Here is a 6,543-nt window from a genome sequence, read left to right as displayed (position 1 = left end):
AGGTCATCCAGAGTTCACCATCCCCCCATATTGCTCCAAAACAAACCAAAGTGGGCTACTTCGTTAGTGCTCCGTTTGTGCAGGTTTGTGCCGTTGAAACTGTCGTTTGTGCAACTTTCGTTTTGAGATAATAAAAGTTATAATTTTGGCCGATGACGTCACCGTCACCCCATCTTGCTGCAAAACAGACCAAAGTGGGCTTGTTGTGTCTTCCTTGTCAAACAGTCCAGCCTTTCTAAACCTACTGCTAAAAATCCATGTGTTAGCCACATCACAGCGTTTAAAGACTATGAAAAAAGTAGCAGTTTATAATCTGGAAATTGGGGTACATGAGACATACGGGTTTAAAACAGACTGTTGTAGGTACTTCAGTAAGACTCGAGTCAAATAYAAGTCACCGTCTGCAGATCTGTTTCTGTGTGTGTGAAACAGGCCTCATTTTCAAAGATTTTGATCCTTGCCTTATCCAAATGTGTCGGCTCTTTACTCCTGTTACATATTTTTGGCACTGTCTAAGTCTTTTTTACTCATTGTGTGGTTTTGGCTAAAAAATTTAAAAAAATAAAAAGTTCTTGAGATTCTGCTTAKCTTAATCTATCTAGAAGCCGCTGCTGACCTGTGCTGTTGAAGAAATCTAGACACTGCTGTGTTTTGGGAACTGTGGACAGAGCCCCTGTTCTCTTATTGTTCGGTCAGCAGTGCTAGGTTAGCCCCTGTCAGCCAGCCAGTGTTGAGCTCTGCACTTTGCATATGGGGGCTCTTCCGTAATGAGCCTCTATGTATGGGTATCATGTGAGATATCTGAGCTAGCGCTTACTGTTCCATGGCCAAGGTCAAAGCTGGCCCACCCCACCACTGACTCCCCAACCCTATCCATCACCTGAGAACACAAACCGCAGTCAAGCTCACATTCCAACTCCGCTGGTCATCCTCACACCAATTTGGGAGGACTGAATCGTTTCATTCATGGTCATCTCTGTTTATTAGCTCAATATACTTCCAAGATAATAGCAAAATAACATCCCAGATATTAGCAAAAGAACAAACATCACATGCTATGCCAAAAATACTGCMGCCATTATAAAATTTGACATTCACAAAAATAAAACTGAAATGTAATTGGTGTTGAGTAAATGCTTTAGAACTTTATTTCAGCTAATATTTTGAAATGCATCAAAACGGTCTTCTGATCTTGTGTTTATTGTAGCGCATCTCTGACATATACTTTCCCCCGTCCCCATCAAAGAGCGCTAGCTTTCAACATGTCAGAACTGAATATCTTATTTGTTTCTACATGAAAACGACAGAGACTTAAGTGCACAGGAGCCCTGAACAATCTGACCGTACACCACCATACTAAAGCTAAAGTCCCCACAGCAATCAATAAACTGCCCTGTACAAGATCATATATCAATATGTTGCTGAACTCAGGGGTAGAATAAAAAAAACATGTACCTAAAGAATTAACGACCTCTGTGCTGCTGTATGCGTGTACATGCAAAAGGAAGGCCATCCTCTTGTTTCCCACAAGAAGGTGAGACTTTATTTGTCATGAACGGAGAACRGAAGATTTTTTTTTGCACATTTAAAGTTCTTAAATGAATTTTTGTTCATATTTTTTTCTGTGACGTTTGTCGAGCTCTGTGCTATGAAACAAGAACTTTTATTTTTCYATGAAGTAACAAAATGTMATTTGCTTGCAAATTGAGCCAGTTTTCTGAGGTGATTTAAATGTTTGACAGACACAAGATCACAGGACATAAGAGTTCCTAAATGGATTGTCCTATTAGCCATTTTATTGGTAGGCTGTTTAAAGCAGCAAAGAGAATTTGTTAGCTCAGTTTTCCCCATCTCATCRATCATGGTTTATTTTTATAAATATGAATGTATACATGCAAATTACTCTTTTCACATGCAGTTTGGCCACTGATGGTCTGTAATGATCCGTCTGCAAGATACAGTTTTGTCACAACATAATTTGAACTATTGTAAGTTAAATGTAAAAGCATTGGGCAATATATTAGCCAGCAGATTGTAAATTGTAGCTCCTCTGTGAAATTTCAGATCYMTGCATTTCAGCATTTCTAACATCTTGTTTTTCTTTAACACGTTTGATAACAGAAAATATCAAATCTCAAAATACAACTATAAAATAAAAGTTAAGTAAGTAAGTAAGTAAGTAAGCTTTATTTCTATAGCACTTTTCACAGACCAGGATCACAAAGTGCTGCACAAGTGTAAAAATATAACAAATTAAAAAAATAAAATAAAAAAAAACACAACATACAAACAATAAAACACAGTTAATCATATTATTTAGTTAGAATATAAGACACTGAAAGGGCACAGGTAAAATAAAGTCAAGATCTTGCTCCGACTTTAGTGAGTCATTTATTTTTACACCAGCTTATAGTTTCGTCATCACTATAAGGTGATAATGCGTGAAAAATCTTTGAAATTGGAGCGTGCATTAAAAAAGGTGAAAAAGAAAGGAGAGATGGATTTGCTGCCATTTGTGATATATGACCAATCTGGTCGCCTATGTTCAGATTTGCTGTTAATGGCTATTGGTCGAGATTTAAATTCTTTCTTTTGTGTTTTTTCACTTCATCAATAAATTGGCAACCGCTTGATTGAATGCTCATCCATTGTGCTAAAATGAGCCTGAACAGGTTTTGTCTCTTTAGAGCGATGGGGTTGTTTTCATTAGCAGATTTACAGATGCTTTTCAAACGAGGATTTCAATCATCCATTTTTGAAATTTGCAAGTACTCCGTCATTAAACATTTCTAAGCACAAATATCAAATTTGACAAATGTTCTCTTTTAAATGCTTTCAGCTTTAATAGACATTTCATGTTTTTATTTAAGTTTTATTATTGCCTTACGTGAATTTGATAAAAGCACTGTTGGTATTCTCAAAGAATATACAAAAAGGAAAATTAAAATGAAATGTGAATTCACATGAAATCCCAGGCAAAAAAATTATATGTCTTTAATTATTTATTTGTTTATGCGCTTTTTGGTATTGGTACAACTCTCTACTCATGCTTGTGGGATTACAAACCATCTGAAGCTGCACAGAAATGTGAATTGTCAGTATTGGAAAATGACTTTATGCAAGCTTGAAATGATTAATTTTATTTCCCATTTTCATTCCCAGATTAGTCTCTAACAACACCTGGCATGTCATTTGTCTTTTTACAATGCTTTCAACACTCAAGGTCTTGTTAGACCCCAAAATGAAGTGACATCAGCTGAAATAAGATCKTAACATTTTGCCATTAACTCTATATAGGAKAACAGCCAGACTGCTGTGAAATTCTGACCGTACCCGACCATTAGTTGTAGCAAGTCCATACCGTTTTTTCTAAAAATAAATAAATAAATAATTATAATAATTCAAAATTAATCAATAGATCTGTATGAGTTTGCTAAGCTGCATTAAGCATAATATCGTTTTTGAATTAAAAGAGTTTACAGAAACTTTGTGAAGTAGAACAAAAAAGTTATATTTTTAATTCCTACACATGAGAAGTGGCTGGGGCTTGATGAAATGGATCATTTTAATCTCCACCACACATAAATTCATTATATTAGGCAACTCAGTTTTTTTTTCTTTTTTTTTTTCCCAAAGAAACCAAGGACCGAGTGTTTACTCATTGCATTTGCTGACTGACTGTGGAGAAAACACAACACTGACATACTGAAGCTCAAGTTAGTATTCAAACAAAACTGTCAGATTCAATCAGATTTACAGTAGAAAAGAAAAACAACTGCACTCCGGGAAGCCCACATAAACAAAGCGCTGGCATCCTTTTAGCTGCAGTTGAACAACAATGCCCTCTATTGGTGGCCCGCTGCAACTGTCATCCCGWCTGAGGCCATCACACTAAAAGCACACCAATGTCTTTTCCAGCACACTCAGCAGAAGCATCACATTGAAGTGCAATCACCTCAAACCTCAAAGTCTGTCCTTATTAGCCTTCTAACTACCACAAAGTGCTCTGTTGTTAATTTACTAATGTCATACAGCTATAGCAGTCCTTGCTGCCAAGATCAGGGGGGTCTTAAAAAAACATATTAATTGGAACAATAATGAATAAAACCGCAGTAGGTAAGTGCAAGCGCCTCCAGGAGGAAGAGGCTGCAGTCAGGCTCTCAGACAGCTTCCCGACTCTGCATGCGTGTGTGTGTGTGTATGGGATTGCGAAGGAGGACGGTTTACAGGATCACTGAAGGAGTTCTTGACAGGAATGAACATTGAGCCTTTCGTTTCCCTGTTGTGTTCTCTACTGAACCGGAACAATGGTGTAGACAAACAGGGGCGCCCCAGAGAGCCTGGCAGGCTAAGTGAGTGAGCACAGAGGCTTAATATGACAGCTCAACTTGCGAGTTCAGGGCGAGGAAAATACCCTACAAGTCTGTGAACAGCATCTTAGAAAATCAAACCACGGCACTTAAATGAAATGAATAGCATCTTGTACAGCTCAGTTGCTTCTGAAATTTAGGCTTTTTTTTTTTTTTTAAAAGGACCAGCATTTCTCTAAAGGAGTTGATTTAAACGTCATTTCATAGTAAACTTTACTCCAAAAGATAAAGTTCTCCACACCAGGAACAGTTAGCGCTGCAACTAATTTACACCCATGTTATTTTGGACATAATCAGCTTTATTTCCTGTTTTTTTGTTACTTCTGCCGTGTACCTTTAGCAAAAACTTCTATTTTAAACAGATTTAYSATGATGTCATCTACTCAGAGGAGAAGTTACTAAACAGTATTTTCAAACATACATTTCAGATCAAAGTATGATGGTCTCCTAGTCGAGTGGATTAAACCGTAATCTTTCCATGGGCTTCCACCATCCTGCCAACCTCTCAGAAGGCCATAAAACATTTGCAGACAGGCTATGAAGGTGGGGGTAGCACTGCAGAACAACAATAGACAGAGATACATGCTAATAGCTGTTTTGCAATGATTCATGTGTTTATCGCTGCTGTCGCTTTTTTAAATATTTGGACAAAAGTAAAGAAAAAAAAAATCTCAGAAAATGCTAAAAGTAATCTCCTTGTCTATACATGTTCATTAATACATTTTTTATGGTTTATTTTCAAATTGCTTAAGGAAAATTAAAGAAAACAACCTTCAGTGTGTACTGAAAGCCTCGAGAAGGAAGTCATGCAGTGCAACCAAACCGCCTTATGATACATACCAGAGCAAAACTAATAGCCTCAGTCCCTGTCAAAGCAGGGGGTTCAAAAAAAAAAAAAAAAAGATGTTATTCTAGAAAAGTAGATAAACGTCCCGGTTKTGGTTTTCAGTGGCATATGCATACTTAAAAGACTTCGTATCTGCTTTAACAACAGTGAACAAAACAATCCACCAACAGGGAAAGACAGAAAACACAAATACACACACACACACACAGTCTAAAWGGGTCTGACAGCCCTGTTTTTCATTCTGAGTCTTACCTCCCCAAACGTGATTAATCAAAAGTCTGAATATGCATATGGAGAGGAGGAAAACAAAGCTTCAAACAACACAAGTTATGGCTGATGTGAAAACTGACACATCACAAGTAAATGAAACAAAGAAAACAAAATCTGCTGTTTTCTGTGATTAAAAGAAAAAACCTTTTTAAAAGTGAGGAAAATGTAGACGCAGGTTGTTTGGTGTCATTTTACGACTCTGTGGAATAAAAGCTGAAATTAAAGTAATTGCTTGATTTAATTTTATTGGTCGTATATCCTAATTGCTCACCTTGTTTCCTTTTTCAGCTCTGCACAGAGTTGCCAAACAATCCGAAGAGGGAAGATGTCACACCCTGAAAGTGATCCCGGACATCACTAGCACAACACGCTGGTCACACTGGAAAAAAATGTAAAAAAATCTACTTATGTTGACAGATGCAGGGGGAAAAAAGGCTACTGTACATGTGTCAGGAAGGTTTTACCCGTCTCYGTGTTGCAAAATAAAATAAGGCGTTATTGTTGATCCATCACAAACAGCAACAGCGTCTTTGACGTGTTTCTGAGTTTTCAAGGGCCAAATAAAGAGGTGTGCAATCAGTCACTGTCACTGCACTGTGGCCCATCWTTTGGATTCGATTTAAAAAGGTTGCATTGTGTCTGATTTCATGCTTGTTTTACATACCTGCTAAAATACCAATTTATTTGAGTCCCCATTTTATGTGCATAAGCTGCTTGAAATKTTGTGATTGTTCTGAATTATCWTTTTAATCTGTTTTCTGTGATTTAGAAAATCTCTGAACGTCTGTCTCTCCCCATCCATTCAGCTCTTCGTATGACGCAGTTGTGCATATTAAAGGGAAGCAGCAAGCTGTGAAAACAGCTTAATTAGTAGTAATCAGTTCTAATGGGACATGTTTCCACTATTTGCCTCCATTAGGGATGGTTTATTTCTCTTCTTCCATCAGCCAACCGCTGGCATTCTAAACCAGGTGAGGCAGGTGAATTAATAAATGTGTCGCAGAGGCAGAACTCCAACTCTAAAAGTGATCTTGATAATAAAATTTAAAAAAACAC

General features: G+C 37.3%; 1 long non-coding RNA gene across 1 annotated transcript in view; it reads right to left on the bottom strand.

Annotated features, from left to right (window-relative positions):
- Nucleotides 1-4,826: 4,826 nt before the first annotated feature.
- Nucleotides 4,827-6,543, bottom strand: part of LOC103462872 (uncharacterized) — a 70,928-nt gene continuing 69,211 nt past the window's right edge. Inside the window, exons 4-5 of the long non-coding RNA XR_533404.2 lie at nt 5,759-5,866; nt 4,827-4,925 (exon numbers count right to left, since the gene is read on the bottom strand). This is a non-coding gene — a long non-coding RNA (uncharacterized LOC103462872). The remainder of the gene's footprint in view (nt 4,926-5,758; nt 5,867-6,543) is intronic.

The sequence above is a fragment of the Poecilia reticulata genome, linkage group LG3 (genome assembly GCF_000633615.1).
Source record: "Poecilia reticulata strain Guanapo linkage group LG3, Guppy_female_1.0+MT, whole genome shotgun sequence".
Taxonomy (NCBI): domain Eukaryota; kingdom Metazoa; phylum Chordata; class Actinopteri; order Cyprinodontiformes; family Poeciliidae; genus Poecilia; species Poecilia reticulata.
This window is presented reverse-complemented; position numbering and strand designations above follow the sequence as displayed.